This window comes from Rattus norvegicus, chromosome 3, assembly GCF_021556685.1.
Source record: "Rattus norvegicus strain SHRSP/BbbUtx chromosome 3, alternate assembly SHRSP_T2T, whole genome shotgun sequence".
Lineage (NCBI taxonomy): Eukaryota > Metazoa > Chordata > Mammalia > Rodentia > Muridae > Rattus > Rattus norvegicus.
In genome coordinates this window covers 42887380-42899928 of record NC_141536.1, presented here as the reverse complement: position 1 = coordinate 42899928, position 12549 = coordinate 42887380, and the positions used below count along the sequence as shown (strand labels likewise).

General features: G+C 42.8%; 1 protein-coding gene across 47 annotated transcripts in view; it reads right to left on the bottom strand.

The window, feature by feature from the left end:
- The window catches only part of Pkp4 (plakophilin 4), a 203691-nt gene that overhangs the window by 110976 nt on the left and 80166 nt on the right, over positions 1-12549 (bottom strand).

Below are 12549 nucleotides of genomic sequence, written 5' to 3'. Positions count from 1 at the left end.
TCACTTATATGACATAATTTTTATGCAACTAATTTTCAGTTAATTATACTAATAAACAGAACCAATGGTGTGAGGCTAATCTAAATTACTCATATTTGGATTTGTAATGCACGGTGTGGCATCTCAGTAGCAGATCTGCTTCCCTAATTACATTCTGCTTTGTTAATGAAGTCAATTTACGTTTCTTTAGTAGTATATAAGCCATATATGAAAGGTGGTGTCTCTGAAGTTTTCCGGGTAGGAAGACAGCTGGTGTACAATTCAAACTCCACCACAGACTGACTCCAGAGGTGGGAAAAAGAAGTTAACAAAAACAATGGAGTGAACAATCCCAAAGTCTAATTGCTTTACAGGACTCCATATTTACACGAGCTTGGCAGAGCTCACTTAGTATAGGGTAATTTTGGCTGACACTGGAGTTAGCCTTAGAAATACAGGCAGCTTTTATGAACTACCTGCACCCAGTATCACTTCTCTGGATAAAAACACACTAGCGTATAATTAACTGAATGTGGCTTTTAAAAAGAGACGATCTCAGACCCTATAACTTACACTGGTGCATTGTTCTAAACTGTATCTTGCATACAGGGAAGTAGCAAGTTGCCGTGATTTAAGAGGACACAACACTGCAGGCATGGTGTGAGGCGTTGTTGGGATTTTTGCAGCCTACTATCTTTGTGAGGCGCTCTGATTCTCCTCAGGGGGTACTTGCCTTCCCTACCTGCAAACCAGGTGAGCTTAAAGTACTAAGAATATTGCTGGGCTGGAGAGATGGCTCAGCCGTTAAAGGCTAGGCTCACAACCAAAACTATAAGAATATTGCTGGCCAAGGTACAGAAAAAAATGGCAAGACCTACAGGTGAGGATTTTTAGTGAAGATGAAAAATCCTTTTTGGATGGGTACTGAGAAAATGAATAAAGAACAGAGCCTGTGATCTAAAAATATGATGTTTAGAGAAGTCACTGAAGAAAAAAAGCTGAGGAACTAGATGAGCTAGCTAAGTAGATTTTTCAGGGACTTAGAGGTGAAGTGGAGAAGACAGACATGAGCTTAGCCTTCAGTGAATCAGGGCAAGTACCCAGAAGTATGAAGAATGGCAGCACTAAGAAGGGTGTAGGGGTTAGCCATGCATGCTCCAGAGAAGCCAGGTCTTGCATAAAATAAGCATAAGCAAGAATGTTGACTACACGCTAAACTTGAGAGATCCACAGGTTAAGAGGATCGCCAAGTGCCCTTACACAGGGCTGGGGGAAGAGAAGGGGTCCTCTCAGGAAAGGCCAGATTGCCCTTGAGGACAAGAATGGGGAAGGGGAACTGCACAGAGGCCATGGATATGGGAACAAGCTGACCAAGGAGGGGGAGGATGCAGAAGTCCAAGTGGAGGGAGTGCTGGTGAAGGTGGCATTGGGCTACAGAGAAGATCTGTTTGAAGGATGAGAGGTAGGAAAATAATCTGCTTAACTGGGTGGTATGAAGTGTTGAACACCCAAGAAGCAGGTGCACATTGTTATGCACAGATGTCCTGTTTGGCTCCAAGGGTAGGGACACACCCACCCCATGTCTGACTTGTCAGTTTTAGGGGGTTTCTGCTCCTGAATGTGAAAGTTTGAGGTGAGCAGGTTTTGGAGACAAAGGAAAAACTCTGATGTTAGTGTTTGTGGCAGTCAGGGTCCACGTCATGGTTACTGTGCCCATCAACACCCCTCGCCCCAGAGATTATCAGAAGGAAGTGAACAGTCAGAGCAGGCAGAAGTAGGGATGCATATCCACGGAGAAGAAACAGGGAGAGCACAAGCCATGCCCGGCCTGAATTCATTGACTGAAACCAGAAATAAAGAAGGATGAGTGCGGGAAAATCATGGCCCGGTCATGGGGCCAGCAGAGGGTAATACAGGGCATCAGTCTCTATTCAGAGGTCACAGGATGATCTACGCAGAAGAGGGCTCTGACTGACTTCCTGTTTATCTGAATCCATGTACACACGAACGTTAGCCTTCTCTGTGCAGGGCGCAGAGGACAAAGTAGGAAAAGTGAGAAAGGCACATTCATTCTTTGTGCTGTAACTTCTGGATCTCATTTGTTTGAAAAGATTTTAACTCATATCCAGTTGTAGTTAGGTTCCTTTCTTCTATAATAGCCATCCTTCCCACTATAGAACTTACCCAAAGCATCCAATTACCCGATTGCTTAATGGTTGCCTCTCCCCATGAGATAATAAGCCCAACACAGTCAAGAACCATGAAGGGAAAGAGGGTAATGGAACTATTCAGGCCTCAGGGGCCAGACCCTCAAATCTCATGCACTTCTAGGATCTGTAAACATTACAAGGGCAGGATCATTTTATGTGCACACACAAGGCCATGAATTTGCTCCAACAGTGTAAACTCGATGTGGCGATGTGTGCAAGCAGGCACCATCAGTTGCTTGGGAGGCTGGGACCACCACGGTTTGGGAGCAGCCTGGCCTAACATAGGCAGACCCAACTGTAAGAATCAAGCAAGTACCAAAAGCCAACTCACTAAAAATGTATAAAATTTATAAAATAAAACAATATCTATGTATCAAAAATCATGTATCAGGTGTACAGAATGAATGTCTATAAAATTACCATTTTTAAGAGAAGGAAACAACATGTAAAAGTAGAGCCAAGAGCTTCTTCAAAACAGTTTATGATTCTTACAAATAACACGGTATTCCTGAAAATCAGAGAGAGAAAATAAAACACATTTAATAAGCTTAATTGTAAAAGCTCACTATTATAAAAGGCCATTCTCATTATGATCATCCAAAATGTTACTATAAACATGGTTCAAGCTAAAAGAAATTCTACTATGCCAGTTCTAAATACCAGAAATTCAAAATCAGTTTTACTGGGTGTGGTGGTTTGAAAATGCCCAGGAAGTGGCATTATTAGAAAGTGTGGCCTTGTTGGAGGAAGTGTGTCACTGTGGGAGTGGGCAATGAGATCTTCCTCCTAGCTAAAAGTTGGCTTTCTCCTAGAGGTCTTTGGAGCAAGATATAGGACTCTCAGCTCTTCCAGAGTGTGCCTGCTTGGGTGCTGCCATCGTCCTGCCTCGATGATAACAGACTAAACCTTAGAACTAGTAAGCCAGCCCCAGTCAAATGCTATCCTTTGTAAGAGTTGCCTTGGTCATGGTGTCTGACCACAGCAATAAAACCCTAAGACACTCTGCAGAAATCCTGGCATTAACAGTAGCCTGTTCCTTGCCTCTGGCAGTTTCTGGTGGTGGCCACATTGACAGTGGCCTCTCTACTCCATCTCTGTGGGCATCTTCACACTAATTTCTCCTTATATGTGACACATCTTTGTCTCTTCTTTATGACACTTCTCATGACATTTAGGGCTCACCTCAGTAATTCAAGACAATTCCCTAATCCAAGTGTCCGTTTTCTAAATAAGAAATATTGCAGATGACCACAGGATAGGAACCTGGTTTCCTTTTGGGAAGGAGAGGTAGAACATTCTGCACACCACAATCTATTCTGCTTTCTCCAAGGGTTCATATTTATCCTATGTGTAAAATAGTGTGGCTAATCTCAACATCTAGAGAAGCCTCAACATAATCCAGCATGGCTGTCTATCCTAAATCTCATCTTCCCAAACAACAAGAAAAGCGCAAGTCTCTTTTGCTATCATGGGGTCTCATTTGTCAACTGTTGATCTTATTTCCCGAGTCAGTGATGTTCTACTGAGAATTTCCAACCTATGACTCTCTATGTGCTTTTGTGTTCTCCCCCTTCCTCTATTAGCTTCTGAGGGTCAGCTCTTACAATAAAGTCTTTGATCCTTAGGAATTTATTTCTGTTTAGGGTGGGATCTAATCAGATCGGTTTCATTCTCCTACTTATGAAAAGCCAGTAACTGGCTGTGTCCCTGGGCCCTGGAAGTAGAAGTGATAGAAAATAATGCTCAGGGGGAGGTGCAAAAAAAGAGGAGTGGAGAGGATTCAGTGGAAAGCCGCCAACAGATAACCATATACACACAAAAGCTTGAAACAAAACAAAACAAAAGCCTAAAATAAGAAACAAAACAAAAACCCAAAGTATGAAACAAAAAACTCCCGGGTGTAATTTAAATATGGACAATTCCTCTGAGTAAGTCCTAGGCTTACATAAATTCCTTTCCATCTGTTGATCTGGTGATAATAAATGGTATTGTCTTCTTCCAAAGGACAATCCTTCCAAAAGCCAGGCACAGGAGTGATAGTTATGGGAGTCCACTGCACACAGACACTAGAAGAAGAAAGGTCAGACTTACCCTAGGTAGTTTCTAACTCAGCAGGAAGGGATTCCAGGCCTGGGAACAGCACCCTGACCTCAAGGTTTGATCAGTCAGTCCCCGTTTCCTTCCTCACATTTGCACCAGAGTAACTTTTCATGAGCTGACAGCATCCTACAGTTCACTTTCTCTGTTCCTCTCTCCTCATGGTGGGAATATCTGTGATTCTCAACTATTCTCAATATCCTGTGGGACTCCTGCAAATTGGTGTTAATAAAGGAACCGTCCTTCACAGACCTTTCCTGGATAATGCATCTCTGGTTTCTGCTGAGATGGGAGAAGGGTTTGTTTACAGCACACCTCTGGCTGTCTAAAGAAATCAGGCTTTCTGCCTGAAGCTTCTGCTTTCCTCTCAAGAGGATATAATTTTAGTGTCATTTGCAAATGGATAGGTTGAGAATTCCCCAAACCAACTTGTAGTGGATTTTTGCTTTAATTTGCCCCATAATACATGTTTTTCTTCTTGTATTTTATTAAAGAGCACATGAAGAAGCCAGGCCACACTTTGCTTGGAATCCAAAGCAAATAACAAGGCCCAACCATTACGTGCTTTCCACACAACTGTGAAAAGCATTTCAGCTAGTTTAATATGATGGCATGTAGGAAGGGCTTCCATTCCCCAAGTTTTCAGTCACATATTCTCATTAGTGAGCCTTAGCAGGGCTATTTTTAGCATCCACATGTTCATAACACTAGTTTACAAAAAACAAACCTCAGCATTCCCTAGCCTGTCTCTAAAGTTCCTTGTGCCTGTTATCCAGGTCTATAGTAAATCCTACCGTTTAGACCTTTGTCACAGGAACATTGCATTCCCTGGTCCTAAGACCTGGAAATAAGTTTGAGCTCTGCTATATTCCCTTAGCGTCTCTAGGTGAGACCATTTTCTTATCCCTTGAGAGGTCTCTCAGAGCTCCTGGCCATGTCACCCCCACCTTCATTTGCCATGCTTACACTGCCTTCTCCCACGTGACAGATCGCCCTGATCCCGGGCATTAGATAGATATTTGTGGTGTCATTTAGTACCCACCCAGGTAATCCAAGATAATCTCCCTATCTCAAGGTCCTTAAGTTAATTACACCCACGATTAGACTTCTGACACTACTGACTGGCTCCAGGCATTGAGATGCCTATCTATTCATCTTACTAAAACCAGAGTACAGAGGTAAAGTATGTTAATTACTAACAGTTTATCATGCCTATAAACAAATGTTGACACAGCTTTCTCAAAGTGATCATTTAATATTGATATTGCAATAAAATGCTGGAAAATTAGTTTGCTCTCATGTCAATTATGACATAATTCACCCCAATTTTTCCATTTGCAAAATAATCATAAGTACAAACATAATTTGAAATAAGGCTGACAGTACATTAAGTAGAGTAAGCACTAATGAGTGAGCGAATGTGAAGATTTAGAATGAAGATATTTAGGAAGTTACACTTTGCCTTATGAAGTTTTCTTACATTCTGATCCTTGGGGTAAGGAAGAGCAAGGTGACCCACTTTCTCAAGAAAGAGTACTGGCTGAGATGACTTCAGTAGAGTGGCAGGCGGCTAAGGGCCTGAGAGTTTGATCAGTTGCCCTGAAAAGGGATTGTCTCCCCTCAACTCCCACAAGCCCTCCACTTACACTGGAGATGCTTTGAAAATGAAGATATTTCCCTCTAACAACCCAGAAGTAAACCTGGAGCCCTCCACCTCCAGACGGATCACCTAAAGAAGATCATGCCCCTTACTATCTGGAAATGATAATTCATGCTTCTTAGGTTAATATAAATCCACATGTCTATATAACAAGTATGCATAATTAACAAAGCAACCTAATCTGGCTTGTTATACACATGTTCAAAGTCCAGGGGTAGGCTGACCAAGAAGTCCCTGGAAAGCACTCTGTTTCCTTCAAGATTAGGTTTTTCTCAAAAAATGCTTATTTTGCAAATCTGAACCACCAATGAAACAGCAAACATGAGATGCTTAAAAGTGTCCAATCTTGCATGAACTCAGCTAGCTAGAGAATGCCTATGTGAAGGTACTGATGTCAAGTCGTTTCTTCTACACATGGGTGTAGCAGCTTTTCTGCTATGACTAAAGAGTAGATTAACTTTGGGAGACTGGCAGGTCATACAGACATCAGATCCCAAATGGCGACCTTGGTTACTGCATCTTACCACCAGGACCAGAGACTACCCCATCATCACGTCGGCCAGCCTGGGAGGCCAAGTCCTTAGGTCATGCTCTGCCTGCCTAAGGACTCACAATCAACAATTGAAAAATTCTGTATAGAACATTTTCTAGGGTGATAGAAAATTCTCTATCCTTTTAGGGAAGTGGAGGAACACTGTTGGGAAAGGAAGACAGGGACTTGTACAAGCTAGTCAAGCACTCTGTGACTGAATTACAATCTCAGCTCAGGATAATCCATGTGCGACAGCAGGTGGGTACATGACTTGCTCATACACATCAAGACTTACAGAGCTAAACCCCTGAATGGAGAATCTTACTGTACGTCAATCTGAGCACAGTAGGCCCGCCTGCAGAACTCGTACCCCTAGCTAGCCCCATGGTTCCTTTGCATTATGTCAAAGCATTTTCTCCATCAGGTGCTGTTCCCATGCTAACAATACTGATATGTACTCACAAGCGGATCACTGTGTCTGCAGTAACATTCTTCTACATTAATATACTAAGGGTGTCACTGGCAGAGCGAACGTTTATTTCCTTGGTAGAATACGTATGCTTCAGCAGCTGTGCTTGCCTGCCTGCTGAATTTTCTACCAGATTAAATCATTTACATCAGTGATGCACTGTGAAGCGGCCTCCCTGGGCACCTGTGCACATGTGCACACGGGCACTCCTACACATAAATAAAATGAATCTTTTGAAAATATGAAAGCCATGTTACTACACACAGTGACTTCGTATGCGAAGAGCTTGTTCAGCGTTTTCCTTTCCTTTCTTAGACTGATTTTCTGTATCAAAATGCTCAGAAAGAAATCCAATTTCATTTTTAAAATGGTTCTCTTAGCAGTAGTACTGAGTTTATGTGCTGTGTTTCAATTCTTACTTAATACCTATCATTTAGGAGTAAGTTCAAAGGTGGTTCCGAAGGCTGCATGGTCATGTCATACCACTGCCTGCTGTGCGTCACCTGCATCCTGTGACAATCAGTGTCCGGCCACGGAGTGGACAATTAAAGAAATGAGCCACCTAGCTCATGCCTGCCCCAGGCCTGTCAACCCCACTCGGGTCAGGCCTTTCCTCTCTGAATGCCCGTCTTTAGTCATTCTGCAAAGCTCCAGGTCAAATCTTTTCCAGCCTCTGTGGGTTTAAAGCCCACGGCTGGCTCTTCCCATAACCTGTGCCCTCCTCAATACTGCCCAGCTCCCTTTGCTGGATTCACCTCCTCTCTTGAACTGCACAGCTTGAAAGGAAATCTTTATCTCACAAGTCAGATTTGCCAGAACCTGACACCTCACTTGGGCTGCCTACTGTGAAGCTGCATTTCTTGGCTCCTGCCCTAAGCTGCTACTTTGCCCAACCCAAATCCCACATCTCTCTCCTGTAGACTGAAGGAAGGACGACCAAATTGCTTGTGATGACTTTGTAAAGAAAGACTGCCAAAGCACGGGGTTTGGGGCGGATGGGTGCGCCTGTCCCTTTGGTATGCAGGTGCCAGCACCTGAGCAGTCCCTACAAGCATCCCGAATGACCTACACACGACACAGTGTTCACATCATGCAATGGTGCCAAGTCTGAAGAAATGCTCTGCCTGCACCAAAGAAGACCATAACAAAATAAACTGAGAAGTGGCTCGGATCGGATCGCTAGGAAATGTACAAATCATCACTGCTTGACATGTTTCTTATTCTCACTTATGCCATTCAGAATATAAGCCAGGTATGGTGGCGAGAATCAGTCACCCAGTTAGGGGTCATCTTCAACTGGGTACTAGTTAGCCTCTGTCAGTAAAAACTTAAAAAAAAATAGAGTACTTTATATAGAATCCTCTTCTTAAAATCCAATTCGAATAAAATGGAATAATGGCACAATCTTAGTACACAATTTAAAATAATCTGACAGTCTAATACAGAGAGTTTGATAGTCGATATTCAAATGTCGACATCTTTTTGCAGATATAGTCTACTGAAGAGACACAATTTAAACTGGATTTAAATTTTTCAAGATTCAAATCAGCAGAAACAAGCCAATGTCAGTATCTACCCCAGCTAAAAATATGGTTCAAATTTTGCAGCACTGTCAAAGGTACTGCATATAAACTTTCTTTGACTGATGATGAGAGACTGAACACACAGAGTAAAAACTGAGCCATGGGAATTACATGAAGAAAGTAATCATAATTCTTGGCATTTATGTAGGGACTCTGCCTTCATAGAATTTTCATAAACATTAAACTAATTAAATTAGGCAATGCACTTGTGGAATCTCATCATGGGCTTATAACTAGGAAAAAGGATGGCAGCAGACTTGAGTAGACCACCATCCTGGGGGTACATTTGCATATATATGTATTCATGTGAGTGATTAGAATCACTCATAAATGTGGCTGGAAACTATGAGCTTAAATAAGTGCAAGAATAAAGAAACAAATGCGGGTTTGAAGAAAATCCAGGCTTTTGCACTTGCGTAGACCCCATTACTGTCACACTCGTTATTTAGAAAGCATTAGGGTAGGGAGGTTTTATTAGAGCTCTAGAATACCTGCCCTCTAGGAGGTCACAGGTGATACACAAAAGTTAATCTGTTAAAATGTAAAAAAGCTCTTCTCTCTCTGCACTTCTTGGATGCATCGACAGAAGACAGCTCTGCAGGTGACAGTGTATGAGGAGCACAGGGACAAAGAGTCAAACAGCTTCTGGACCTCGAGGGGATGGATAGTGGAGGCCTAGATGTCTGGAGAGGAAGCTGTGTTCCCAAAGGGAGGCGTGAGTTCCTGGGCTTTAAGGCAGGAAGCAATGCCCAAGTGGCCTGTGTTCAGTGCCTCCAAACGTGGGTTAGGCCTGCTCCCTTTTGTACTCTGGGCTTGCAACAAGGGATGGATCTGGGTGTCCAGTGATACAGAACACTCATAGGTGGAGGACAGAACCAGATCCTGGCCCTGTTGTGAGAGCCTCTGAGAAGGGCTCCAGGTGGGGCACAGGTTTTACCCACTCAGCTCCAGTTTCCATACAAGCAACCTGACTGCTATGGCTCCCCACTTTCACCCACGGGTCATGAGGGCTGAACACATGTGACTTCTGGCATGTGACATGTTTCCTTAGGCTAGGAATGCAAATTCTCAAACTAACAGATGAGGTAGGGCGGTCGCAGAGAAAGTTCCTGCATCTGTCTAGTTCGACACATGACCTGACTTCTCATGACGGGTCAGACTTGTACCACATGCACTAAACAGTGCTCAAAGCCCAACCCTGATTCTCAGCGAAACACGCATGACATGAAATCTGAAGGGAGCTTCCAGGGGTGAAGAGAATATTTAATGACAGTAACACGTCCAGGTGTCTAATTCAAAGCATTTGAAGCCTAAATTACTCTGATCCTTATTTCCTAGTATAATACACCCCAAATGAAAATAACTGTGTTCTCCTTTTGCTGGTTAGAATAGCATAACAATGTTCTGAGTAACAATTTTCACAAAATGGTTTCTGGATTTCTAAGTGCTTTACCAGACCAGGTGACTAAGTACTCTTGCCCGCCTAGTTGGAGTGGTTTAAAAACTCTGCGTAGCTAGGAGTGGTTTGCTCCATTTAAGCAGTGACCATGGTCGAGAATGAGGCTCTGTGACTGGTGGTGGGTGGAGGTTAGTGTGGGAGACAGAAGCAGATCCTAACTGCTATGAGTCCTCTGGCACTTAGATCTCAGTCTTCTCCTATTTAAAAGTACAGCAGTCATAGTACATGTGAATGCTTGCCTATTTGGAGGTAGTTACTATAGTCAAATATTCAAGTTATTTTTGCAGTTTTGCTCATATAGAGTAAAACTGAGCATTTTTTATAACTTAAAACTTAAGTTTGAATTAGTCAACAAGCATGTCCGTAGTCTGATCTGAATACACCAGATGCTCTCCTGGGTATTGAGAATTAAACGCTGAAGAAGATAGAAACTTTTTTCCTTACAGATCAAAATGTTTGAGGTTCAAAACCTTTTTCTGTGTAACTATAATGAATATTTTAGTTTTAATTATACTTTGAAATTTGCTCAATTATAAACTGTAAAAGAAATAATTTTCAGGCAATGGTGAAAATTGTACTCAACAAGCTTATGAATGTAACTTGAGATTCTGAGTACTTTGGAGAGAAAACTGATAGTTGTTAAAAAAAATTCAAAATGAAAATCTTGTATTAGTATAATAATTTTCCCAAACATAAGAATATGAAAAAGAAACAAAAAACAGGATCTCACTGGAACATTGATTTCTTGCTATATTTAATAATTTCTATTATTATTTTATAAGGTGGCAAGATAATAAAAGCTCAAGACTTAGTTTATGAAATTTAATCAATATTTATACGATTCAGAAAATCAGTATTTTAAAGCTTAAACATAAAATGAACTCAAAACTAATTTAAAATAGACTCACGTTGGGAACACAAGGAAAGCGGTTCCATTCTATCCTCTGTAGTACTTTCTTATCGTATATACATTTAAAACAAGTAGAACTGTGGTCCAAGGAACACAAGAATAAAAGTAATGATTCTGAGTCTGGTCCTTTATGGTCCACCAACCCAACAGCAGCCCAGCCCAAATCAAAGAGTGTAGGTGGCTCGGTACCAGGGCTCTTCTCCTTCTGCTGGGCCCAAAGCACTTACTGGTGTTGCAATTCTCAGTTTAGGGGCAGCCAGGTTCAAGTTCCATTAATAATAATAATAATAATAATAATAATAATAATAATAATAATGAGGAGGAGGAGGAGGAAGAGGAAAAGAGGAGGAAGAAGAGGAAGAGGAGGAAGAGGAGAAGAGGAGGAAGAAGAGGAAAAGGAGGAAGAGGAGGAGGAGGAGGAGGAAGAAGAGGAGGAGGAGGAGGAGGAGGAGGAGGAAGAGGAGGAGGAGGAGGAGGAAGAGGAGGAGGAGGAAGAAGAGGACAAGGAAGAGGAGGAGGAAGAAGAAGAGGAGGAGGAGGAGGAGGAGGAAAGGCGGCAGCAGCAGCAGCAGCAGCAGCCGACACCTCTTCCAGCCACTCCTCTTCCAAAGGGAAGAAGCATGTATTGTTCAACAGGTGACCTATCGAGATCTGGAAGCTGTCTGGGCTGCAGGGATGGGAATGACAGCAAGCCCCCCAAGCTCCCTGTTCCCTGGATTGTGTCGTGACTGATGAATATAGCTAAAGTGTTTGGAGGCCTCCCTGTTAACAGACACAAGACCTGACAGCTCTCTGACAGGATGGACTGTTAGAGCTTGGCTGCCTCACTCCTGTTCCACACTCAGATCTACCTGCATGAAGCTCCTGTTAACACAGGAGACTTGACAGGCCTTCCAGACCATATCCTTTTTGCAACATTTTCTCTCTGAAGTCGTCTAATACAGGCCACTTGTGAGGCTGTAGGAGACAGGCTTTTGACTCCTGCAGTCCTCCTGTGACTGGGCACTTAGTCATGACTGGTTTCTAATCCGAACTGGAAGTTTGGTAATGAACAAATATCAATTGAGCATGTATTGCGAAGCAGATCATATTTGAGGAAAAAATGCTTGTGTTGTGTGCTGGATGGTTTTATCAACTGGAAACAAGGTAGAGGCGTCTGAGAGAAGGGAGCCCCAACTATGAAAATGCCTCAACGAGATCAGTCCAAAGGCAAACTACTGAGAAACGTTCTTAATTAGTGATTGTGGGGGGGCTGACCTATTGTGGGTAGCACCATCCTTGGGCTGGTGGTCCTCAGCTGTATAAGAGAGCAGGCTGATCAAGCCATCTGGATCAAGCTAGCAAGCAGCACCCCTCCATGGTCTCTGCATCAGCTCCTGCCTCCAGTTCCCAGCCTGCTTAAGTTCCTGTCCTGACTTCATTCAGTGAAAAAGCAGTTATTCAGAAGCATAGGTCAAATAAACCCTTTTTTCTCCAAGTTGCTTTGATCGAGCAATAGTAACCCTACTTAGGCCATGTTGTGTATGTGATTCATATCCAGGAGTCTTACGCTTCACCCCTTCTGAACTTCCTCAGCTGGACCACGGGTAATAACAAGAGCAGCAGACATACACAACTGTTAGTGGTTTGAGAGGGAACGCATACACACGC